Source organism: Phoca vitulina, unplaced genomic scaffold (assembly GCF_004348235.1).
Source record: "Phoca vitulina isolate PV1807 unplaced genomic scaffold, GSC_HSeal_1.0 scaffold93, whole genome shotgun sequence".
NCBI classification, from domain to species: domain Eukaryota; kingdom Metazoa; phylum Chordata; class Mammalia; order Carnivora; family Phocidae; genus Phoca; species Phoca vitulina.
Genome location: NW_022589796.1, coordinates 2,540,550 through 2,568,248, shown reverse-complemented (window position 1 = coordinate 2,568,248; position 27,699 = coordinate 2,540,550). Strand labels below are relative to the sequence as shown.

The window sequence follows — 27,699 nt, the reverse complement described above, 5'->3', positions numbered from 1 at the left end:
TTTGTCACTGTGGTTTTGATTTGCATTTCCCTGATGATTAGTGACGTTGAGCATCTTTTCATGCGTCCGTTGGCCATCTATTTCTCTTCTTTGGAAAATGTCAATTCAGATCCTCTGCCCATTTTTTGATTGCATTATTTGTTTTATTAGTGTTGAGTTATATGAGTTTTTATATATTTTGGATATTAATCCTTTATTATATGTATCATTTGCAAATATCTTCTTCCATTCAGTAGGTTGCCTTTCGGTTTTGTTGATGGCTTCCCTCACTGTGCAAAAGCTTTTAGTTTGATGTTGTTTCAATAGTTTATTTTTGCTTTGGTTTCCCTTGTCTGGGGAAACAGATCCAGAAAAATATTTCTATGGCCAATGTCCGAGAGTTTATTGCATGTTTTCTTCTAGGAGTCTTATGGTTTTAGGTTCCACATTTAATCCATTTTTAATTTATTTTTGCGTATGGTATAAGAAAGTGGTCCAGCTTAATTCTTTTGCATGTGGCTGTCCAGTTTTCCCATCACCATTTACTGAACAGACTGTTTTTTTCCTATTGTGTATTCTTGGGTCCTTAAATATGAGAAATAAGATTTCCTCTATTTTACCAGAAAGGAAGGAGGGTGGGTTTAGAGTAGACAAGGATTTTCTTCTTTTTGATAGCTGTGAGATAAAGAAGTTCTCATTTAAGGCCTTTATTTTCTTTTGTAAAGTAAGAAAAGAAGTAGAGTCTTCTGCTGGGAGTGAGTTAGGAGGGACTATCATAGACTGTCCTAGATTAGGGGAGCTGGAGAAAGTTTGATAAGGTCATTGCAGAGGATGGGAGAGAGAGTTGACCAGAAAAATTTCATGAGCTTTCCAGGCAGCCTGAGAACCTATTTGAAATTGACAGTAATGGTGTAAGTAATCTGCTCAGTCATGTGACTCTCCTCCAGGGCTAGGTTTCCTAGGTTTGGGGAAAGTTTAGCTGTTATGGGTAAGGTTAGGTTATTGTGTTCAGAAGGCAGGCAGATTGAATTTTGCTTCTGGAGGCATCAAGATTATGGGTGCTCACAATGTCCAGAATGTGACCATGGTCTTGGGTGGCTGAGGTGATCAAGGAAGTGAGAGGCCAAGGGGTTATAAATATCATCCCAGGTAACTGTTTAAGTCATCCAGGATTAGGGCGGCCTCTTCTCAGAGTACCAGAATGCTAACTGGATGAGAACGCAAGAAACAGATAAACAGGTGTAATTCATGACTCTTCCAGACAAACAGAAAGATGACAAGAGTTAAAGTCATCTTAAAGGAAGACTGGGAGTCAGGTGTCAGGGTTTCAAAATGAGACTGGGACTGACTGGGATTCGTAGAGATGACAGATCCGAAGAGGTAGACAGAGTGGTTTGCCCAAATGGTATGAGCCTCAAGAGAAGTCAGTTTGCTTTTTGCTTTTTTTTGTTTTGAATAAAAGGAGGAGCCACTCAAGGTCTGCCAGTAGTAATGGGGAGCATGGACAACAGCAAACTCACCTTCTAAACTTAAGGTACGTGGAGTGTAAGAGAATAAACTACTTTTCCTTGAGAAAGCTGCAATGAAAATGAGGAGTTAAACTTCCAGGACAGAGGAACACTCCAGAAATTGCCTCATGATACAGGAGTGGCAGTGAGAGAGTTTGGGATGTCGGGAAGACAAGGGCCAAATGAATCACAGGTGAGGAAGAACAGAATGTCATGGGATGATGGTATGGGAGAAATTTCCCCTGGTGACTTCTTTGTGGAGGCACTAGTGAAATAGTCTTCCTGGAGTATCTGCAAGCATTGTTAGTGGCTAGACAACGTGGGCTTGGCACCATAGAGGAACTCAGTTTAAGTTTAAATTGAGTTGGATTTTAATGGTGTCTTACTACCTTACTCTTTTGACATGTCCACCAAGTCCAACACATATTTTGGCCCATCTCCTCCTGGCTAAAGAGTGTTCACCTTCTGGCAAGGGACCTGGATTGACCTGAATTAAGATTTCTGCCAATTTTAGGTGGGGAGGATTTCCTTTGGTTTAACATTTCATAAAGTTTCTCCTGTTCATTTTATTTGGATTATCCTTAATTGTAGGGAATATTTGCTTCTTATTTAAATACACAACTTTTACACCATCTGCAATAGACTGTATTTTCCAAAGATGGCCATGACCATATATCCCTTCTCCATCAAGAGGTGGAGTCCATTTCTCTCCCTCCCCCTTGAATGTGTGTGGGCTCTGTGACTGCTTTGATCAATCAAAGACAGCAGAAGTGTTGGTGGACTTAGCACTTACTGGCTGGCAGCATCTCTTCCTGCCTCTTTCAGCCCTGAACACTCATGAAGCAGGCTACTCCATCAGGGAGACAGGCCACATGAAGGAGAGAGGCCAGCTCAGAAATGAGCTGAAGACGCCATCTTGCACACCCAGCCCCATCAAACCTTCAGAAGATTCTAGCCCCAGTCGTTATCTAAATGCAGCAACACCAGAGAGTATGGAGAACCACCCAGGTGAGCTGAATCAACCTACAGATTCCTGTTAAGCCTCTAAGTTTTGGTTTGTTTAAGCAATAGTGGTTTGTTCAAGCAATACTCAAGACATTTTGGGTACTTCCATGTCTCATGTTTTTGTCATAATAAAGCTTCTGTGCTTGGCCTTTTAAATATAAACTGATAAAATATAAACTATGGTTTCTATTTTACTCATAAAAATGTATAATTAGTATACTATTACTAATTTATATGTTTTGTATATAGTATATGTATTTTTTCTTGCCCATTAACAAAATGTTCCCTCTGTCTGACCTCTGACTCTCTACTTGTCCTCTGGCCCCTGTTCTCAGATATTCCTTTCCTGCTCCACACCCTAGTGATAATCAGTGGGAGGAGTACCAGACAGGCTGGATGGAAGAATAGCAGCAGGAGGAGAAGGTTAGGGAAGAAAAGAGAGAAAGCTCAAGAAAGCTTGGGAGAGGATTTTTGGTGGGGAGCTGAGAGCAGACCAGAGAGAAGGATGTTTTGGGGACATTGTTGGGTATGAGAGAGGTAGAGAGTGAGAAGGAAGGGAGGAAAGGAATTTTAAGAAATTGGACTTGGTTGAAAATTAAACTTGGCTGATCGTTTCTTGGCATTGACACTGCACAGAGGCTATGCCCATGGGAGCCCAGTGGTAGGTTACTCAATAAGCATTAACATCTTTGAAATACTGAGATATATATGCATATACTGTATCCTCCCAGAGCATGTGTCTGTAAAGCAGTGATCATTGCTACCCATGGCTTAAGCCAAAAGAAGTTCTTGGAGAGAAGCTCTGATAGCTCGTTGAACTCAGACAGGAAGTACAACTGGGCCCCTTGAGGGGCTACACTAAGAACCAGAGGACCACCAGGAAGTCTTTCCATCTCTCTTTAATTTTTCTTTAAAAAAGTTTTTTATTGTGATAAAATATACATGACATAAATTTATCATCTTAACCATTTCCAAGTGTACAGTTCAGTGGCATTAAATACATTAATAATGTTGTCCCCACCCAGGTACCCCATTACCTTTTTTTAAATTTTATTTTTAAGTAATCTCTACACCCAGTGTGGGGCTCAAACCCACAACCCCATTAAGAGTCACATGCTCTACGGACTGAGCCAGGCAGGCACCCCTGAATAGCTACCTTTTAACACCATTTTTGTTTGCCATCGACACAGTTTTACCTTTTCCAGAATGTCATGTAAATGAAATCATACAGTGTGTAGCCTTTTCAGATTGGCTTTATTCACTTAGCAGTATGCATTTAAAGTGATCTAAGTGTTTGTGTGGCTTCATAGCTCATTCCTTTTGTTACTGAATAGTATTCTATTAGATAGATCTACTGTAGTTTGTTTATCCATTCACCAAGGACATTTTGATTGGCCCCAATGTTTGGTAATTATGAATAAAACTGCTTTAAACATTCATATGCAGGATTTTGCAGGGACATAAATTTTCAAATCAGTTGGCTAAATTCTTAGTAGCAGAGTTTTTGGTTCATATAAGACTATGTACACTTTGTATGAAATTGCCAAGCTGTCCTCCCAAGTGGTTGTACTGTTTCATATACTCATCAACAATAAATGAGAGTTCGTGTTGCTCTGCATCTTCACCAGCAATTGGCATTGTCAGTTTTTTGGATTGTAGCCATTTTAATAGGTATGGGGTAGTATCTCATTGTCATTTTGATTTGCATTTCCCCAGTGACAAATGATGTAGTACATCTCTTAATGTACTTGTTTATTATCTGTATATCTTCTTTTGGTGAGGTATTCATTCACATCTTTTGCCTTTTTTCTTTCTTTCTTTTTCTTTCTTTCTTTCTTTCTTTCTTTCTTTCTTTCTTTCTTTCTTTCTTTCTTTCTTTCTTTCACTTTGTTGTGTTATTGTTGGGTTGTAAGAGTTCTTTGTTTATTTTGAGAATGCTAAATTTTTTAAAAAGGTTTTATTCATTTAGGGGCGCCTGGGTGGCTCAGTCATTAAGCGTCTGCCTTTGGCTCAGGTCATGATCCCAGGGTCCTGGGATCGAGCCCCGCATTAGGCTCCCTGCTTGGCGGGAAGCCTGTTTCTCCCTCTCCCACTCCCCCTGCTTGTGTTCCTGCTCTCGCTGTCTCTCTCTCTGTCAAATAAATAAATAAAATCTTAAAAAAAAAGGTTTTATTCATTTAAGAGAGAGAGAGAGTGAGCAATAGCACAAGCAGGGGGGATGGTCAGAGGGAGAGGGAGAAGCAGACTCTCCACTGAGCCTGATGTGGGACTTGATCCCAGGATCCCAGGACCATGACCTGAGCCGAAGGCACATGCTTAACCGACTGAGCCACCCAGGCGCCCCGAGAATGCTAAATTTTTAATATCCAACTTCTGCTCCCTCAGTATTAACGCTAGCAAGGTCTGAAAACCCTCTTCTCCCACCCCCATTTCCTTTCACACAGTGGTAGCAAATGGCAGCTATCACCGGTCAGCTTTTGTATGAAAGACCAAATCTGGTGAGAAGTGGTTTAGGGCTGTCAATATGAAGTGTGTGACTAGGCACACTATAAAATCGATACTTAAAATCTTTTCTCTATTAAAAGAGCCCATGTGTTTTATCCAGTATAATTCCCAACCCTGGGTGCGCATTGAAACCACTGGAGGAACATAAAAATTACTGAGGCCTTAGGTAAAACCTTAAAATAAGTGTTGATATCAAAACCAACTAAAACCATATGGGACACTACTACATACCCACTAGAATGGCTGGAATTAAAAAGATTGAGCATACCAAATGTTGGCAAGTGTATGGAAGAATTGGAACTCTCATACGTTTCTGGTGGGAGTGCAAATGGCACAACCACTTAGAAATTAGCAGTTTATTAAAAGGTTAGACATGCACTCACCATATGACTTGGGCATTCCAATCCTAGGTATCTATCCAAGAGAAATGAAAGCATATGTTCACCCAAAGACCTGTTGTACGAATATTCATAGCAGCTTTATTTGTAACAGCCCCAAGTTGGAAATAACTCAAATGGCCATCATAAGTGAATGGATAAAACACATTGTGTAATAATTATTGCATGGAATACTACTCAGCAACAAAAAGGAATAAACTGCTGATACACCTGATAATGTGGATGAATCTCAACATAATTATGCTAAGTGACAAAAGCCAGATTAAAAAAAGAATGTGTGTTGTTTGATCTCATCTTTTACATAAATTCTTGAAAATTCACACTCATCTGTAGTGCGTAAAAGCACTGAGAAAGGGAGGGAGGAGTGAGAAAGGGAGGATTATAGAGGGGCACAAGGAAACTTTTAGGAGTGATGAACATGTTCATAATGTTGATTTTGTGATGGTTTCCATTGTTGTGTACATAGGTCAAACCTGGTCAAAAAGTATGCTTTATATGTGTGCAGTTTACTGTATGTCAATTGTACCTCAGTAGAGTTATAAAAAAAAATCTTTTGCACCTTGGACTGTTACTTAATTCATGGTTTCAAAAATGTAATTAAATTAGTTAAAATCTTATTCATCAAAAATAAGGGGAAATCTAAATTGTCTGGAATATTAATATTTACAACAAATATTGATAACTAAGGAAGGATCACTGCTTCAGATTTTTCAAAACTGAACATTTTATTGTTGGAAGCATTGATCTAGAATATGAATATGAAAGAGAGAGAGGGAACATAAAATTGTATGGGAAGAAATAGGAAATCAAATACCACAAACTTTTTGGAAGCTCTGTCTAATCCCAGAGGCGACAACAAGCTATTGGATATTGCAGAGCCTTACATGTACTTTAGGAAAGTGTTGAAATAATAGTAGGTGTATTTCCATAGCAAAGAGGGTTTTGTACCAGTACTGAACACTGAAAAAAAAGCATATGGTTTAAGAAACACTAGCGTTACATATTTTAAAAGTTTAGAACATAAAATTTGCTACAGGTCTTTTTCATCCAAGTTAAGTTATTTTATCCTGCTTTTTGCTAGATCCATATGGCTCTTCGTAGTAGAAACCAAAACACACGAACTTCTCAAGACTATCTAACAAAACTCCATTTCAAGTTAATTTTGGGGAGCAGTATGGTATAGAGCCACTATATGTCTTGCCTCCCTAAACTGTCATTCCTTGTTTACATAAAATTTAAGATTGCCTTTGTACTTAGGATAAAATTTGAACTCCTTGACGTGATCATTAAGACTTTATAAAGGGGGGGTGGGAATCGGAGGGGGAGATGAACCATGAGAGATGATGGACTCTGAAAAACAAACTGAGGGTTCTAGAGGGGAGGGGGGTGGGAGGATGGGTTGGCCTGGTGATGGGTATTAAAGAGGGCACGTTCCGCATGGAGCACTGGGTGTTAATATGCAAATAATGAATCATGGAACACTACATCAAAAACTAATGATGTAATGTATGGTGATTAACATAACATAAAAAAAAAAAGACTGTATCAGATCTGGTGCCAACCCCACTTCTCCAACTTCTAAGTTCAAGCCATATTGTCTTCCTCTCTTTTCTTGAAAATTGAGAAGTTCTTTGTTGCCTGGAATGCAAGTCTCTGGTTCTCTGCTTGAATAACATCTTTTCATCCTTTTGATCTCAGCTTTATTATGACCTCTTGCCTGTGTTAAGTAAGCTCCATGAAGACATGGAGAAGTAGCTGAAATAGGTGGTAAGGGGCAGGTAGGAGGTAGGGGACTGAGGGAAACTCAGGGAGGCTCCATTTCTCCTAGCACATTTTCCTAAACTAGTGCCTTTTCTATGAATAGTGTGAAATAGTCAAACACCACGAACAGACTGTACCTGTGATCAGACGATGAAACATAAGGAGGTCAGAAGATGGTGTTTTTTTACATTCTCACCCTACCCTCAATTGTAAAATGAGACCAATAATAATGTTTTCCTTCCTGAATCACAGGGTTGGTGTTTACATAACACATGCAAGATTGCTTTGAAAACTATAAACAGGAACAGATGTTAATAATTTCAGGCTAATGTGGTCTTCACATTATAGTGGTGTCTTCCCTTGTGAATGCTGCCAAGGACAAAGCAGTCAGCTCAGTGTGCTTAGAGGAGAAGTTCTTGGTAGGCATTTCATTGCCTGCTCTGGGACCTCAAGAAACTCTGCACTCCATTGCTGCTCCTGCAGCAAGATTCAGACACCAAGTTAGTAATAATATGTTTATTTTATTCTTTCAATGAACACAGCAAAGAGATACATTTTAAATGGGAAGCTTTTCTCTGGTTCACTTTAGTACAGACTTCTCTCCTTCCCTCCTCCACTCTCTTTCTCCCTTACCTTTCCTCCCTCCCATCTTCCCTTCCTTCTCATCTTCATCCATTGAAAAAGGAATCTGGTCAAAGTGAAAAACTGTGTATGAACAAATGAATGTCAAACTCAGTAAAATAAATGGCAGAGGGTGCTGGTGTAATCAAATGACTGAGCAGAGTTGCTAAGACCCCACAAAATCTATCTCAACTACTTTTTTTTTTTATTATGTTATGTTAATCACCATATATTACATCATTAATTTTTGATGTAGTGTTCCATGATTCATTGTTTGCTTATAACACCCAGTGCTCCATGCAGTACGTGCCCTCTTTAATACCCATCACCAGGCTAACCCATCCCCCCACCCCCCTCCCCTCTAAAACTCTCAGTTTGTTTCTCAGAGTCCATAGTCTCTCATGGTTCGTCTCCCCCTCCGATTTCTGCCCCCTTCATTTTTCCCTTCCTACTATCTTCTTCTTCTTCTTCTTCTTCTTTTTTTTAACATATAATGTATTATTTGTTTCGGAGGTACAGGTCTGTGATTCAACAGTCTTACAGAATTCACAGCGCTCAACTACTTCTATTTTGCTTTGCTTTATCCTGTTTTATATTCTACGATCTCAGGTAAAAGTATAAAATAATTCATTGCTGGGAATTTAAATTTTTAATTAGAACCATATCAAAAATATTTCTCCACTTTTTAATTGTAACTTGTTCTCCACTGGGGACAAAAACCATATTGTCTTCCGCTCCTGAGCCGTGCTTACAATCAGTCAGTGAGATGATAATTGGTAAAATCACTGTGTCTGTCCACAGTTTTCTTTAATTTCGGCTCCCATCCTTATCTTGACTGATTCTAAGTTATTTTTATTATTTTTAAAAGGCATCTTACTCTGCTTTTTTTCTTAGTATATCTTTTGTGATGATATGATTCTCTTTCATTTGAATCTTGTGAAGCTAATCCTAGCAAACTTCCGAGGGCAGGGTCACACAGTCTGTGTCCCCCTCTTCCCCTTCAGTCTATGGAAACTCTCCTGGTTGAAATCTCTCTGTTCTACTTTACCATTCTGGGCGCACAGGAGAAACACTTGGCTAATACCCAAGGTTAAAGATTCTGCATCCACTCAACGTGTGTGGGGATGTTCCCCACACCACCATGCAATTCTAGGACACTAGCTGGACATCCAGTACTTCAACTCAACTCTGATACCACAGGTAAAGGATTAGAGCTACAAGGCTGCCCCTGCCCCGCAACTTCAGATGCCAGTCTTACCTGGAATTCTGACTCACCAGCTACAGGTCAGAAGTTGCCATAGCTCCCTCCTTGGATTTGATTACTTTGTGAGCATGGTTCACAGAACTCAGGAAACCAGTTTACTCCCTAGATTACTGGTTTATTATGGAAGGATGTAACTTGGGAACAGCCAGATAGAAGAGATGTATATGGCAAGGTATGGGGAAAGGTCACAGAGTTTCCATGCTCCCTCTGAGGGCACCGTTCTCCCCAAATCACCATGTGTTCACCAACCTGAAGCTCTTTGAACCCTGTCCTTTTGGTTTTCTTTTTTTTTGTGGAGTCTTCATTACGTAGACATGATTGATTAAATCATTGGCCATTGATGATTGATTCAAACCTCTAGCCCCTCTTCCCTCCCCAGAAATCAGGGGGTGGGACTGAAAGTTCCACCCCTCTATTCATGGTTGCTTTCACTGGCAACCAGCCCCCATCTTTAAGTGCTTTCCAAGGTCACCTTGTTAACATAAACCCAGTTATGGTGGAAAGGGGCTTGTTATGAATAACAAGACACCCATTTAACCTTTATGGCTCTCAAGTGATTTTAAGAACTGAGGACGAGACCAAATATTACAACAAAAGATGCTCCCAATGCTCTTACTGCTTAGGAAATTCCAAGGCTTTTAGGAGCTCTGTGCCAGGAATCAGGACAAAGACCAAATATATATTTCTTATTACAAATCACAATAATATATGGGGGCTCAGGGACTATGAGAGGCTTTTCTTGACCCATCTTCTTTGGCTTGCCAAGCAGTTGTATTTACTCTCCCAGCTGTGGGGGTGTGGGGGACACTGACTCCTTCTAAGGGCAACCAGTTTGGAATCAGGGCATAGGTCCACCAGAATCAGAACTCTCATTTTTGCAGACTTGGCTGAAAAGCTGGCCAACCCATGCCAAGGGCTTTCTCTGGTTCCTCCCAGACTCTGTCCTCCCACCCAAGCTCTGTCTAATTGGAGGCTGGAAATGTAAGTGGGAAAATGAATTCTGCTCAATTACATATAATATCAAATCTTTTTTTTTCTTATATTTTGTGTTAGAGTCCATTGCTAGGCTCCAACTCCATTGTCTTCTTCTGTAATACAGAATTTTGGAAAATGTGTCCTACCTCCCCTAAAGCTTGTTGCAGCCATGTGAATAAATTTTAGCTCATGAGAGATAAGTGAAAGTATTATTTTGGACTTTTGGGAAGCCTCCTTCAAAGGTGCCTTTCTTCAGATCCTCCTTCCTGCTGCTTAGAATGCAAACCTTGGAGTGGCTCTCTTAGACCACGAGACGACCTTGAGTATAGAAGCCACACACTAAGGATGGTGGAACAGCAACATGGGAGGTGCCTGGGTATTTGAGGGTTCTGTGGAATAGCTGCATTAGCCCTCAACAACCTACTTCTAGATTGTTGTTTTGTGAGGGAATAAGCCCTTGTGTGAGTAAGCCCCAAATTTTAAGATCTCCGTTATACCGTGTTAGTGGACAAGGCTGCCATAATACAATACTATATGGGGGTGGGTGGCTTAAACAACAGAAATTTATTTCCTCACAGTTCTGGAGGAAAGAGATCCAAGATCACAGTGCCAGAAATCCAGTTTATGGTGAGGCCTGTCTTACTGGTCTGTAGATGGCCATCTTCTTTCTGTGTCCTCACATCGTCTCTTCTCTGTACACATGTGGAATGAGGGAGGAGGAAAGAGAGCAGGGGGAGAGAGGAAGGGTGTGATCTTTGGTGTCTCTTCCTCTTCTTATAAGGACACCTGTTCTATTGAATTAGGACCCAGCCTTATGGACTTATTTAACCTTTAATGACCTCCTTATAGGCCTTATCTCCAAATATAGTCACGATGGGTGGGTTAGGGCTTTAACAATGAATTTGGGGGGACCAGTCCGTAACACATACAGAAAAACATGATTCCTATTTAATATGCCCAGGGACCTTCATTTCTGAGGTTTAAGAGCAAAGAACTTGACTGTTTTTGACCTTTTACATTTTTGGGTTCTTGTTGATTATAGACACTCATAGATTTCTATCTGACACCTGGAGCTTGACACCTGAAATTTCCAAGCCGCAAATGGGACACTTTGTCCTCCAGATTTGCTGAGACAGCCCAGCCCTACAGACCCTGTTGCTCATGTCTGGCTGTCTGGGCTGAGATGTGGGTAAGGTGAGGAAAGTCTCTAGATACAGGGAAGTGCCTGTGGAGGTGGAAAGATACAGGTTGATTCTGGTGAATATTATCTTGACACACTACCACACCCTTCACCTCTTCTTAGTGGGCCCCCCACTTGGTAGTCAAAGTGGCCTCATTAATGGTATAATTGGACCATACTGCTCTTCCTTCAAAATTAGGGTATATTTGGCCTCATTTGTATCGACGTGGACATTTTGATTTAGGGATATTTTAACATGGCCTACAGAAGAAATTAATGAAGTTTCAGCTTTTATATTATTAAGTAATGTATAAAACAGATATCCTCACCATATGCCTGAATTTTACAACTTTTAAGATTCTGCGTCCTGGAGCAGGGATTGGGGATAAGGTGGAGAGGGGGAGTTGAGAATGAGGTGGGCTCATGGATTTAAAAAAAGGCTGGATGGGTGTCAAGGAATGGGTAATGATGGAGCTGGGGTTCGATGCCACTTGGAAACATGGAGCCACAGATACTTCCTGGCTCATTCACTTATATCAATCTAGCAGAGCATTTGCTTTGTTCACTGGGAATTAGATGCTGCATGGTCAGCAGACTCTCTGGTTTCTCTGTTAATGTTTCAATGAGTGTAAGCAGTTACTTTTGATAAATATTATACTTTGCTCAATAATGGGACTGTATTGAGTTGGATAGTGTCCTCTCCAAGTTCATGTGCATTGGAACCTCAGACTGTGACCTTATTTAGATTTTTGCAGATAGTCACGTTAAAACAAGGTTATATGGGATTAGGTTCAGCCTCAAATACAATGACTGGTATCCCATGAGAAAAGGGAGATTTGGAGACAGGGAGACAGAGGACACACAAGAGAGGTGACCATGTAATGACAGAGGCAGAGATTTGAGTGATGCAGCCATAAACCAAGGAATGCCATGGATTGCTGGCGAGCGCCAGAAGTCAGGAAGAGGCAGGGAAAGAGTCTTCCTTAGTGCCTTCCCAGGAAGCATGGCCCTACCGACACACTGATCTCAAGACTATGTTTTCAGAACTATGAGAGAATAAATTCCTATTGTTTTAAGTCACCCAGATTGTGGTCATTTGCTACGAAAGCCCTGGGAAACTACTATATGCATTTTTTCTTTTAAACTCTAGAGAATGAACACATCTGCCTTTTAAAGTTTTTTGTAATTGTGCTAATCTTATTTGATTGGCAATATATTAGACATTTGTCTAATCCATCTGAAACTGTCTAATGTTAGTTTTGGAAGTAGTTGGAGACTAATTTAAGTCTAATTATATCCTTGTGTCATTTATTAATTGTAAAGGTAATACAGGCTCATAAAAATACAAGGAATACAATAATGAATGAAGTGCAAGTCTGCCATAATTGATATGGGAATTAAGGGTGGAATAAAGGTTTAGAATGATTTTTTTTTTAAATTTTATTATGTTATGTTAGTCACCATACAATACATCATTAGTTTTTGATGTAGTGATCCACGATCCATTGTTTTCGTATAACACCCAGTGCTCCATGCACTACGTGCCCTCCTTAATACCCATCACCGGGCTAACCAATCCCCCCTCCCCCCTCCCCTCTAAAACCCTGTTTGTTTCTCAGGTCCATAGTCTCTCATGGTTCATCTCTCCCTCCAATTCCCCCCGCCCATTTTTCCCTTCCTTCTCCTAATGTCCTCCATGTTATTCCCTATGTTCCACAAATAAGTGAAACCATATGATAATTGACTTTCTCTGCTTGACTTATTTCACTTAGCATAATCTCCTCCAGTCCCGTCCATGTTGATGCAAAAGTTGGGTATTCATCTTTTCTGATGGCTGAGTAATATTCCATTGTATATATGGACCACGTCTTCTTTATCCATTCATCTGTTGAATGGCATCTCGGCTCTTTCCACAGTTTGGCTATTGCGGACATTGCTGCTATGAACATTGGGGTGCATATGGCCCTTCTTTTCACTACATCTGTGTCTTTGGGGTAAATACCCAGGAGTGCAATTGCTGGGTCATAGGGTAGCTCTATTTTTAAATTTTTGAGGAACCTCCACACTGTTTTCCAAAGTGGCTGTACCAACTTGCATTCCCACCAACAGTGTAAGAGGGTTCCCCTTTCTCCACAACCTCTCCAACATTTGTTGTTTCTTTCCCTGTCCATTTTTGCCATTCTGACTGGTGTAAGGTGGTGTCTTAATGTGGTTTTGATTTGGATTTCCCTGATGGCTAATGATGATGAACATTTTTTCATGTGTCTATTAGCCATTTGTATGTCTTCTTCAGAGAAGTGTCTGTTCATCTCTTCTGCCCACTTTTTGACTTGATTATTTGTTTTTTGGGTGTTGAGTTTGAGAAGTTCTTTATAGATCTTGGATACCAGCCCTTTATCTGTAGTGTCATTTGCAAATATCTTCTCCCATTCTGTGGGTTGCCTCTTTGTTTTGTTGACTGTTTCCTTTGCTGTGCAGAAGCTTTTTATCTTGATGAAGTCCCAAAAGTTCATTTTTGCTTTTGTTTCACTAGCTTTTGGAGATGTATCTTTTTTTTTTTTTTTAGAGATTTATTTATTTGAAAGAGCGAGAATGAGAGAGAGAGAGTACATGAGAGGGGGGAGGGTCAGAGGGAGAAGCAGGCTCCCTGCCGAGCAGGGAGCCCAACGTGGGACTTGATCCCGGGACTCCGGGATCATGACCTGAGCCGAGGGCAGTCGCTTAACTAACTGAGCCACCCAGGCGCCCCTGGAGATGTATCTTGAAAGAAGTTGCTGTGGCAAAGAGGTTACTGCCTATGAGTTTGATGTTTTTAGGTTCCACAAGTGAGACCATGCAGTATTTAGCTTTCTTTTCTGATTTATTTTATTGAGCATACTGCCTTCAAGGTCTATCCATGTTGTTGCAAATGGCAGGATTTCCTTTTTTCTCATTGGTGACTAATACTCCATTGTGTGTGTGTGTTTTCTTTATGTATTCCTTCATCAATGGACACTTAGGTTTTTTCAAAACCTGGCTATTGGTAATAATCCTGCAATAAACACGAAGGCATAGATATTTTTTTGAGATAGTGATTTTGTTTCCTTCACATATATACCCGGAAGTGGAATCACTGGATCATATGATAGTTCTATTTTTAATTTTTTGAGGAACCTCCATATTGTTTTCCACAGTGCCTACACTAATTTATATTCCCTCCAACAGTGTGCAGGGGTTCTCTTTTCTCCACATCTTCACCAGCATTTGTTATTTCTTGTCTTTTTGATAATAGCCATTCTGGCAGGTGAGAGGTGATATCTCACTGCTGTTTTGATTTGCATTTCCCTAATGATTAGTGATGTTGATCTTTTCATGTACTTGCTGGACATTTGGATGTCTTCCTTGGGAAAATGTCTATTTAAAAGCACTCTGCCCATTTTTATTTTTTAAAAAGAGTTTATTTATTTATTTGACAGGGAGAGAGAGAGCACAAGCAGGGGGAGCAGTGGAGGGAGAGGGACAAGCAGACTCCCTGCTGAGCAGGGAGCCCAATGTGGGGCTCAATCCCAGATCCCTGGGATCATGACCTGGGCCGAAGGCAGATGCTTAACTGACTGAGCCACCCAGGTGCCCCTAAAAGTACTCTGCCCATTTTTAAGTTGGATTGTTTGTTATTAGCTATTGAGTTGTGTAAGTTCCTTATATATTTTGGATATTAACCCCTTATCAGATATGGTTTGCAAATATTTTCTCCCATTTCATTTTGTTGATTATTATTATTATTTTGTTTTACAGAAGCTTTTTAGTTTGATGTAGTCCCACTTGTTGATTTTTGTTTTTGTTGCTTGTGCTTCTGGTATCTATGTCCAAAAATTTGTTGCCAAGACCAATGTCAAGGAATTTTTTCCCTAGGTTTTCTTCTAGGAGTTTCTTCTAGGACTTAAATTAAGTCCTTAATGCATTTCAAGTTAATTTTTGTTAATGGTGTAAGATAGAGGTTCAGTTTCATTCTTTTGCATGTAAATATCTAGTTTCCCCAATATTTAAGAGACTATCCTTTCCCTAAGTCTTTGCTCCTTGTCAAATATTAGTTGACCATATATGCATGGGTTTATTTCTAGGCCCTCTTTTCTGTTCCATTGATCTATGTGTCTGTTTTTATGCCAGTATCATACTCTTTTAAATACTATAGTTTTGTAATATGGTTTGTAATCAAGAAGTGTAATGCCTCCCACTTTGTTCTTTCAAAATTGCTTTGGCTATTTAGGATCTTTTGTGTTTCCATGAGATTTTTATTTTATTTATTTATTTTTTAAGATTTTATTTATTTATTTGACAGAGAGATGGAGAGCAAGAGCACAACAAGGCAGAGCGGCAGGCAGAGGGAGAAGCAGGCTCCCCAATGAGCAAGGAGCCCGATGCGGGGCTCGATCCCAGGACTCTGGGATCATGACCGGAGCCAAAGGCAGATGCTTAACCGACTGAGCCACCCAGGTGCCCCCCATGAGAATTTTAGTATTGTTTTTTCTATATCCAGAAGAATGTCATCAGAATTTTGATGGAGATTGCATTGAATCTGTAGTTAGCCTTCGGTGGTATGGGCATATTACAATATTACTTCTAATCCATGAGCATATAGTATCTTTCCATTTATTTGTGTTTTTGTCAATTTCTTTCCTCAATGTCTTATAATTTTTGGTGTTTGGATCTTTAACTTCCTTGGTTAAGTTTTTTCCTAAAGGGGTGCCTGGGTGGCTCAGTTGGTTAAGTGTCTGCCTTTGGCTTGGGGCCCTGGGATGGAGCCCTGCATAGGGCTTACTGCTCAGTGGGGAGTCTGCTTGTCCCTCTCCCTCTGCCCCTGCCCCCTACCCCCCACTTGTGCTCTCTCTCTCTCAAATAAATAAAATCTTAAAATTTATTTCCTAAATATTTTATTGTTTTTGATAATATTGTAAGTGGGACTGTTTTCTTTATTTCTTTTTCAGATACTTCATTGTTAGTGTATAGAAATGCAACTGATTTTTTGTATGTTGATCTTATAAAATTTTTGCTGAATTCTTTGATTATATCTAAAAATTTTTTGGTGGAGTTGTTAGGACTTTCAGTGTATAACATCATATCATCAGCAAACATAAACAGTTTTACCTCTTCCTTTCTGACTTGGATGCCTTATCTTCTTTTTCTTGCCCCATTGCTCTAGCTGGGATTTTCAGTATTAATGTTGAATAGGAGTGGTGGGAGTGGGCACCTTTGTCTTGTTCCTGATATTAAAGGGAAGGATTTTAACCTTTCACCACTGAGTTTGATGTTGGCTGAGTGTTTGACATAAATGGCCCTTCTTATGCTGAAATATGTTTCTTATAAGCCTAATTTGTTGAGAATTTTTATCATGACAGGATGTTGAATTTTGTTTAATGCTTTTTCTCCGTCTATTGAGATGATCATATGATTTTTGTCTTTCATTCTGTAATGTGATATATAACAGTTATTAATTTGCATTTGTTAAGCCATCCTCGCATCCCAGGAATAAATCTCACTTGCTCATGGTATGATCCTTTTAATGTGCTGTTGAAATCATTTGCTAATATTTTGTTGAGGATTTTTGCATCTATGTTCATCAGGAATATTAGCCTGTAAATTTCTTTTTTCATAGTGTTCTTATCTGGCCTTGGTATATGGGTAATGTGGGCTGTGTAAAATGAGTTTGGGAGTGTTGCCTCATTTTCAATTTTTTGTAGAGTTTGAGAAGAATTGGCTTTAATTCTTCTTTAAATGTTTGGTAGAATTCACCCATGAAGCCATCTGGTCCTGGGCTTTTTTTTGCTGGGAGATTTTTGATTAACAGTTGAATCTCCTTACTTGTTATTGGTCTGTCTGAATTTTCTATTTCTTTATGATTCAGTCTTGGTAGGTTGTCTCTCCAGGAATTTATCCATTTCTTCTAGGTTGTCCAATTTTTTGGCATATAATTGTTCATTGTAGTCTCTTATGATCCTTTGTATTTCTGTGGTATCAGTTGTAATGTCTTCTTTTGCATCTATAATTTTAATTACTTGAGTCCCCTCCCTCTCTTTTTTCTTTTTTGGTAAGTCTAGTTAAAAATTTGTCAATTTTCTTTATCTTTTCAAAAAACCAACTCTTAGTTTTGTTAATCTTTTTGTTTTCCTATTCTTTATTAAGTTTGTTTCTGCTGTGATCTTTTTTATCTCCTTCCTTATGCTAACTTTGGACTTTGTTTTTCTTGTTGTTTGAGGTGTTGAGTTAGGTTATTTATTTGAGCTATTTTTTCTTTTTTTAAAAAAGATTTTGTTTATTTATTTGAGAGAGAGAGAGAGAGAGCACAGCAGGGGGAGGGGCAGAGGAAGAGGGAGAGGGACAAACAGACTCCCTGCTGAGTGTGGATTCCCTACTCTTCCATTCCCGGACCCTGAGATCAAGACCTGAGTCAAAGTCAGATGCTTAACTGACTGAGTCACCCAGGTGTCCTTGAGATATTTTTTCTTAAGGTAGACATTTGTAGCTATAAACATCTCTCTTAGAACTGCTTTTGCTGCATTTCATAAGTTTTGGTATGTTATGTTTCTATTTTCCTTGTCTCAAGATATATTTTGGTTTCTCTTTGATTTCTTCTTTTACTCATTGGTTGTTCAGGAGCATGTTGTTTAATTTCCACATATTTGTGAATTTTCCAGTTTTCCTCCTATTATTGATTTCTAGTTTCATACCGTTGTGGTCAGAAGGGACACTTATATAATTACAATCTCTTCAGTAAGGGGAGATTTTCACTTGTGGGTGGGGGATGCTGCAGCATGTTGTGACCCCAGGTCTAGCGGTGCAGGTTGCCAAGTGCAGGGACATGTGGTGGCACCAGCACCAGGGGTCCATGGTGGCTCGCTGACTCCGGTTGCTGGATTCCACAGTATTGACACTGTGTGGTCCTTGGTGAGCACTGCGAGGGTAGAGAGAGGAGGTTTGCAGAGGCTGCAAGTGCTCTCGGGGTCCTGCAGCACCTCCAGGCCCGGTGGCTAGGGATCAGAGTGAACAGTGGCAATGGATGGAGAGGGTGGTATGTACACTTGGCTGTGGGGGCCCCGCTGAAGGTGCCTGTGGGGCAAAAGCCAGGGAAATCTGTAAGGGGTTTGTAGTGGCTGTGCTGGCTGTTGCTTTCTTCTGTGGTAAAAGCTGCTGGGTTTGTCTCCAGAGCAGGTCACTGGGAAACTGACTATGGGTACCCCCTGCTTTTCTTTCTTGTTCCGAGCTATGACTCCATACATCTCAGCTTTGCTGGTCTGAGTGGGGTGAAACTGAAGTGGGGCCTTTGTGCGGGGCCCCAAATGGCTGGGGAAGCTGGTCACGCACCCCACTCTTCTTCTCCCCGTGAGGAGGAACTCTTTCTGATTGAGAAGTTCCCTTTGGTGCTCAGCAGTGCTGGCTTGGAGAATGGTATGATGCAGACAAAATGAAGCTGTCTTTCTTCCCTTTTTATGCATTTATTCTCAAGTTTTTGTTCCACGGGGTTGCTGAAGTTTCTTACGTGGACTCCTGAACTCTCCCAGAGCTGTTTTTGTTCCTGCATAGCTGTATAATTGTTGATCTTTCTTGGGGGACAGAGGCTAGGCTACTCTGCCATCTTGGTTATGTCACTCTCCCTGATAGACATTGAAATATATGTAATACACACATATTATATATATGGAAATAACAACGATGAAAACAAAGCTAGACCCCTTTCTCATACATACAGACATAGTAAAGATTTAATATTAAAAGACAATAAACAATTAGATACAATTTTGGAGAGCGAATTTTGAAACAGGGGAAATCCTCCAGACAGACCATGAAACCTAGTAATCAGAAAGACAGATATGTCTTTCTACATATATATTTTTTAAAGTTCATGGCAAAAAAATTTTATACTAAATAAAAAGGCAGACTGGAAAATATATTTTCAATAGATATTACAGGCAAATCTGTTAATATTCATAATAATAATTTCTCTGGATTAATAAGACATAGAAAATACATAAGGAAGGAAAGGGCAGAGGTGAGTCATAGAAGATAAAATGTAATAATCAATAAATATATGAAAAGATACTCAAACTTGCTAGAAAGCAAATTGGTGAAAGTTAAGGCATTTATATATATATATATATATATATATATATATATATATATATTTAAGATTTTATTTATTTATTTGACAGAGAGAGAGGGAATACAAGCAGGGGGAGCAGTAAAGGGAGAAGCAGGCTTCCTGGCGAGCAGGGAGCCCGATGTGGGGCTTGATCCCAGGACCCTGGGATCATGACCTGAGCCGAAGGCAGATGCTTAACTACTGAGCCACCCAGGTGCCCCAAGGCATTTATATTTTTAAATCATGTAACTGGCAGAAAAAAAGAAAAAGAAATGAAGGGGAGAGATCACATTTTGTGCTGTCAGAGGTGAGGAAAGCAGGTGATCTCTTACTTTTCTTCTGGTCCTAGGGAATTATTGTGACTTTTCTGTAAGTAATCTGACTGTATCTATTAAAATTTTTTTAAAAATCCATTCTCTTTGGCATGGGAATGCCCATTTTGAAATCTACCTTATGGAGATAATGGTGTGTAAAACCATATATTGCTTGTAGTGGCAAGAAAGCTGAAAATGATTTGGTTGGTTGTCAATTAGTGAATGGCTAATTTAGAATGATGTTAAAAAGCCAAAGATTCATTCGTTCATGAAAAGATACCGATAGGGAACAATGTTATGTGACCTTGTTTCTGTAGCAAAAACCGCTCCAGAGGAGAAAGTGCCCTGACCTTGATTTCAGTATTTTACAAGAACTACTTCTTTATCTTTGAAACCTCTCACTATGAAAACATTTAGGTGTTTGAGTTCATAATCTGTTCTGCTTTGCGTGGGTATGGGTTTTGGCGATTTTTTCTGATAGAGTGAGCTTTGCCTTGATGTGCAGTTACATAATCCTGGAGCTGTGCACATGCCAAACTGTCTGTGGTTTAAGTCTACGATATATTTATGTGTATTGATATATAATTTGTATATATTGGTATATCTATATCACATATATGATATGTATCAGTACATCTAACCAGTGGCAATTTTCTGTAGCCTATTAAGCTGGAAACTCCTGGAGGGCAAGGACTCTTATTTTGTGAGAATTAATAGTTCATTAAATGAATCATACTTACCTTAGATAGTTATCATGAGGCTAGGAGAAGAATGCATGCAAGAATATTTGGCATAGGGTGCTCACGTAAGCGGTGTTGAATAAGTGTTATTTGAATTAGAATCGGAAAAAATAGTTTTTAGTATAAATCAGTGTGGTAGTTTCTTAGTGTAGAAAAAAATCACCATAAATGAGAATGATAGGAAGTGATGTCAATGGACAGAGAATTCAAATAAAAAGACCCAGGTTTGGAGTCTGAAGTCCTATTTGGAGTCAGCCCTGGCAATTGTGAGCTTGGTTAAATCACTTGACCTTCTTGAGGTTCTCAGCATCCTCAAGGATATAATTTATGCTTGCATTACAGGGTTGTGTGAAAAACCAAATAGTAGTGGTTTTAGCACTGGGAAAGGCTGTAACAGATTTTATGGAAACACTGATGAATTCTGTATTGAACAGTTCTCTACGCTCACCCTGCTCCCAGTGTGTAGAATGACATGGTTAGCTTCCATTACATTTTTTCATCCTTACCTCAAGGGACAGAAAACCCTGTTTATCACATACCAGGTTCTTAGGAATCTGTCCTCAGGGGATAAAACAAATGTAACATAAGCTGGGTATTTATTTATAACCCTCCTAAACAATTAAAAATTAGGCAACATCAAGAGGCAGAATGATGTACTAGAAAAAACTCAGACTTTGGATCCTGACAGAGCCCAGTTCTGATTTAGGCAGATCAGGGTTTAAATTCCAGAACATCCAAGCTGTTTGATCTTGGGCAAATTCTTAGTTGCAAGTTCATCTTCTTCTTTTTTTTTTTTTTAGGATTTTATTTATTTATTTTGACGGAGAGAGAGAGAGAGACAGCAAGAGAGAGAACACAAGCAGGGGGAGTGGGAAAGGGAGAAGCAGGCTTTCCGCGGAGCAGGGAGCCCGATGTGGGGCTCGATCCCAGGACCCTGGGATCATGACCTGAGCCTAAGGCAGACGCTTAATGACTGAGCCACCCAGGCGCCCCATAAGTTCATCTTTTGTAAAGTAGAGATACTAGTACCTGTCTGGCAGAGTTATCGTGAGGACAAAATCAGATGTTACACACACCCACCCACACACGCATACACACACACACAACTTAACACAGTGCCCTGCACATGGTAAGTACGGTCTTCCATAAGTGGTGACTATTAGTAGCTATAAGACTGCAGTCGGCCTTAAAGAAAATCTATGTAAAATAAATACTTGGTACATAATTGGTGCTTAATAAATGGTGGCTAGTACATAGTTATAATCCAAACCAGGAGAAAATATTGACTCTTTTTGTTGTTCCTAATGCTTAGTAATTTATTTTTCTTAATGTGTAATTGTAAGTAAGGCATCAAAGATGCTTACAGCTTGGATACTACTGATTGCACAATACTGGTGGGTAGTGAAAAAAAGCATTTAATGAGATTCCTTGATTGTGTGTGTGTGTGTGTGTGTGTGTATTTGTATGTGTGAGTGACAGAGAGTCACCCTGGTGGGGGGGGGGCTGCTAGCTCAGCTATGATAAAAAAATCTTTAAACTTTTAACTGGCAAAAATATGTTAAAAAGCAGTTGAATTGATATTTCCTGATATTTAGAGAAAGCATCCTTCCTGTAAGTCATTCTTATTTTCATGAAATGCATATATAAAATTTCTGTTTCAGGTGACTTATAGTTAGTGTCATGTATTAAGCAATCAGAAAGTATATGTTTAGTCTTTTTAAGGTAACTATTTCCTAGAGAGCAGAACATTACTATATTGACTTGACTGATTTTGCCATAACAGAATTGAAAAAAGAAAAATAATGGGGGAGGGCAGGGGGTATAATTTATAGGTCTACGCACCATGGCTTCTAAATTCAAACTGGATTCTCATTTGAGGTGGGCTGCTGCTGGCTGGGTAGAACCCTGTCACCCTCACCCTCCACCCCTGCTGACGACGCCTGACCCTTAGAGCCCAGGCACCCAGGTCCCCAAGGCTGCTGTGTTACTCCAGGGGCCAGGGACTTAGGGGAGGCACCTGTGAGCTGGCCCACACTGCTGCCCAGCTGGGAGGCACAGGCCTTGGTGTGACATTAGGACAGCGGGTGGGGCTAGAGGAAGTCCACCTGGTGGTCCTCAAACCTTGTGTGCAGCACATTCAACTGTGGAACTTTATAGTATAACTGTCTGGATTCCCTTCGCTGGGCTTGATACAGCTTGGGAACTTGCCCTTTACCATGAGCTTTAGGTCATTTGAGACTTCTGGGAAGTCAACTGCCCATAGGTGGGTTTTAGATATTTTCTCTGTGCAAAGGAGAATTTCATGTCATGCCTCTGATAAGCCCAAGGATAAAGAAAAAGCTACAAGTAGGACATCAAGCTAGTTGAGACTAAGTGCCTTGCATCAACCAATGGGCATGCCTAAGATAAACAATTTTTAAGGAGCTGAAGTGGCTTAAATGATTAACTTACACGTAACTATAGAGAACAAACTGAGGGTTACCAGAGGGGAGGTGGGAAGGGGGATGGGGGAAATAGGTGATGGGGATTAAGGAGGGCACTTGTTGTGATGAGCACCAGGTGATGTATGGAAGTGTTGAATCACTATATTGTACACCTGAAACTAACAGAACACTGTATGTTAACTCTACTGGAATTAAAACATAATAATAATAAATAAATACAAATGATTGATTTACAGAGACAGTTGACTTATTGACAGCTTTTCATTTAAAGCATTTTCAGATAGTCTGAAGAGCACTTAAGGTTACACAATTCAATTCTTACATATTCATAACACATCTTGCTGCTTTAAAAATATTATTCAATTCTTTATTCTTTATTCCTTTGCCATACAAGTTCAATAGAGGTACAAAGGGCCAAAGAACCTCTTTTGAACTTTCCTGATCCTCATTTTCTCCGCTGCTGTCACTGCTTTTTATCCTCCCCTTGCCCTGGTTTCATGCTGTCAACATCCCTTTGTATGTAGTCCTCCTGCTCAGACATTTACATGTTTATATAATCTAACATCTATGGACCCAAACCCCAAATCCTAGAATGTCTCTATTCACTAAGAAGATGTCTTCAAGGTAAATACGAGTCAGGTATACCCGAAAACAAAAGTAGTGGTTTCATTCCACTGGGTCAAAATAAATTGTGGTGATATGGGACCAGATGACAGAACTCAGACTCCAGCTAATTTTCTTTTTATTGTGTGCCGTGAGCTTGGTCAGAACAAGGTACATCTCTTTGCCAGGGGTTAAGTCTAGATACTTTCTGAACCTTGTTTCCTCATCCAGGGTGAACACAACTTAGATGTCTCCGTTACCTCTGGAGTCATCTCAGTGACAAAAGTGATTGGAAGAATTTAGGAATTTAATCAGGAATTAAATCTAAATCATCAAGTTGAGAGCACGTCCAAGGCATCAACATATTTAGCTCTGTTCATAATCCAGTGGGCTAGTCACTTCTCCCCTGGGGCCTAGTTTTCTAATCTGTAAAATGAGAATTGAACTGGGCAGCGGGGGTGGGGGTGGGGGGTTGGTCCATGAGGACTCTGGCGCTCCTTGGTTCCATTCATCTGTAGGAGAGAGCATGGCTAAACTCCATCACATTTAATACTGAACCCCAGAGAGGAATGGAACGAATTCCTTAGTACATCAAATTACCAAAGCGAACAAAAATAATCTGGGCAGCAGTCTCTGGGCACTTTTGTTGTTGTTGCTGACTTGTTAGGAAGGGGCTGCCCCTGTTCTAGGTGGTCATTGCAGAGATCTAAGGGAGTTCTTCACCTTTAGGTGCCTGGGAGCCTTACTAAGGAAGGCAGATTGGATGTCGTAGGTAATTAATTTGATGGAATATTTGGTGTCATGTAAAGCTAAAATAATTGGGAAAGTATTGTTGGCAAGAACATTACACGCGCGCACACACACACACACACACACAGAAAACTATTGATGCTAAGAGAGTTTATAATTATGATTATGTTTGAAAGACATTTTCCACTCCAGCCCCATATTTCTACTCAATTGGGGTGAGTGTGTTGGTAAATGACAACCTTCGTACTCAGTGGAAGTAGCAAGTAGTAGTCTAGTTTGGTGGGTCCACTGGATCAGAAGATTATTACTTAGTAGAGCCTGGAATGAAAAGTGGAGGTTTGGACATGAAGAGCTGTTGACAGTGTGAGGAGCCCTCTCTGAAGGAGAACATGTTCTTGTCATAGTCCTAATCTGTTAGCTCTGATATGATAAAAAGTAGCAACTGAGATAAAGGTGTAACTCTCTAGGATGAGTGTTTTCGTCTGGTTTCAGTTAGATGTTATATATATGAATACACAAATATAAATATAAATATATATATATATATACTACAGTCATTGAGTTTCAGCATAAAATAACCATTTCATCTATAAAATAAATATTTCCTTAGTGTAAAAAGAAAATCTTTAATGAAGTTGTCCCCAGGTATTTCTGATTGTCTCGTGCTATTTAAGTACATACCATGTTTTTAGTATGCTATCAAAATGGAAGCTTTGAGGAGGGGGATTTGTTATCCCAGATATTATTACATAATTTCTTTGAATATCTCAGGGCTGGCTAAGGTGCTTTCATAAGGTGGTTTGTAGAAAACTTATGGACAGAAGTCCTCAAGTAGCCTTTTTTATTAAAAAAAAATATTAGTGTCTGGGATGGTATCAGGAAAATATCTAGCAAGATCTCATATTACCTTTACTCCCTTCCCCCACCCAAACAGGCCTATTCCAAACTATAAACATTAGTTTAGCTGTTAGGCTCACTTATTTACTGATTTTTCAGTCGAGTTGGTTAATAGGTATAGTTAAGTGTTACTTTACATCTTTAGGCATTAGATAAAAATCTTTCACTCGCTTTTCTGAAATTGTGTGATTTCTTTTGACCAGAATTGTCTGAAATGTTTGCAGTCAAATTTCTAGCCATGTAGTTGCACAAATTTTGTGACTCTGAGTAGAAAAAGGAAGGGGAGGGAATGTTAGTATATTATGGTTATCATATTAAATTAGTATTCCTAATTGATCTTCCAAACTCCCTTCTAAGTTGTTTGTTTTTGGCATCCACTAGTGGCTTGCATTATCCTTTTCTTATTCCATAAACAAGCCATTAATTTATGAAATAAGAAACGAACAGAACCTGTGTCTCATCAGATTGGTGATCCTCTGAAGAAAAGCCTAAGTGAAAACACATACACACACACACACACAAATGCACACACCCGTGACACTCACAGGTATATAAATAAGTGCATAAAAAAGCTATGATCCCATTATCCTTCTCCTCTAAAGGCCGTGATGAGTTGCAAAGTTAGCATTTTCTGTTTACTGATAAATTCCGTGATTAGCTTTGAGTAACCATAGGCTAAGTGGCATTGTGCTTTGAGCTGTGGTTGTATGTGGAATTTAAAGCCACATAGTTTTTATATCAAGGTCTAGTACTTTTGGTTTTCAGAAGCACATATTCGATACATTTTGATGCTCTAAAGCCTTAAGTCATATAAGGTTTTTGTATGTGCAAAAAAGTGAAGAGCCTAAAGCTTCATGTTGGTGCAAAGATAGAATGTTCAAGACACTTAAGATTTAAGTTTAAAGTTTCCAAAATAAGAAGTCGTATTATTAACATTGCTGTTTTAAACTCAACACAAGGCCTGAAATGAAAAATGGCAAGCAGTTATGTATGACATCATTGTTGCTTTAACTGTTGCAGGAGAAAGTGGAGTCCCATCTGAGGATGCACTGGTCCTGCAACTGGAGTCTACAAAGGGACAAGAGAAATTTGTGGAGATGCTAAAGAGCCAGCACATGATTATCGCTCATTTGCAGCAGAAACTCACAAAACAACAACAAATATTGATTAGCCAGCAACAAACTCTTCTAGACCAGTGGAAGAAAATGCATGAGCAAATGAATCTGATGAAAGTTCAGCATGGCATATGAAGCAGATGTCTTTCCATAGCTTGCAGGAGGATAGCCAGTGTTATTTCAAATCTCATCTTCAGGGACAACAGAACCATGTCAGAAATCATTTCCAGAAGTCATACCCTCTGCAGAAGGTTGAAGCTGATGTGAAAGTGATTAATGTTGGGGAAAGCTCCTTGGACTGTGGTCTTTGTGAAAGGGATGAATTTTGCAGTTTTTAGGAGACCATCATAGTGTGGAAAACGAACTTTTTGCCCTGCTGGGTTTTCCCCAATTGCCTGAATGTTTCACAAACATGGATCAGATTTTTCAGGTGAAATATTGCAGTTTTATCTATTATTATTAGGGATTTCAAAATACTGCTCTAAGGCAATGGGCTGCCTTCTCTAAAGTTGTTGAAGTAATTATGACCTTTAAGTTTAGTTTTAGTTGGTTAAATGTGAATACGGTGATGTAAAATATTTCAAATTAATTTTTAAATGGTACATAGTGAGCGATCTGAAAAGCTTTATTTGCCAAAAATGTACTGGTAAAAATAGTGTAACCTAAATATCTTCTTATGTACAGATTTGCAAACAGAATATATCTAAATTTGGCTGGTATTTCCAGATCCAAATTTCTTTATCTGTCCATAATTTAGTGAGAAAGGTATATATTTTCCTCAAAATAAGATGGCCAAATCAACATTTTAGTGTACTTATATCATCTCTATTTTTGTGACTCATGATGTGATTATCATGCTTTTCAGGATAGAGATGAATGCATTGACTCTCCAAATATATGTGGTGAATGGATAAAATATCTGAATATCCCAGGTAATCTATTTATGAAGGATCTAGTTTTTTTAATTGAAAATGTATTTTATTTTTTATTTTTTTAATACAATTCATCATTAGTTTTTGATGTAGTGATCCATGATTCATTGTTTTTGTAGAACACCCAGTGCTCCATGCAGTATGTGCCCTCCTTAATACCCATCACCAGGCTAACCCATCCCCCCAGCTCCCTCCCCTCTAAAACCCTCAGTTTGTTTCTTGGAGTCCATACTCTCTTGGTACGTCTCCCCTTCCGATTCCCCCCCCCTTTATTTTCCCCTTCCTTCTCCTAATGTCTTCCATGCTATTCCTTATGTTCCACAAATAAGTGAAACCATATGATAATTGACTTTCTCTGCTTGACTTATTTCACTTAGCACAATCTCCTCCAGTCCCATCCATGTTGATGCAAAAGTTGGGTATTCATCCTTTCTGGTGGCTGAGTAATATTCCATTGTATATATGGACCACGTCTTCTTTATCCATTCATCTGTTGAATGGCATCTCGGCTCTTTCCACAGTTTGGCTATTGCGGACATTGCTGCTATGAACATTGGGGTGCATATGGCCCTTCTTTTCACTACATCTGTGTCTT

At 39.5% G+C, this 27,699-nt stretch overlaps 1 long non-coding RNA gene across 1 annotated transcript; it reads left to right on the top strand.

Annotated features, from left to right (window-relative positions):
* Positions 1-1,290: 1,290 nt before the first annotated feature.
* Positions 1,291-26,587, top strand: LOC116627066. The gene is made up of 3 exons (XR_004298410.1): positions 1,291-1,513; positions 2,313-2,495; positions 26,078-26,587. It is a non-coding gene; the product is annotated as an uncharacterized LOC116627066 (long non-coding RNA).
* Positions 26,588-27,699: the final 1,112 nt, after the last annotated feature.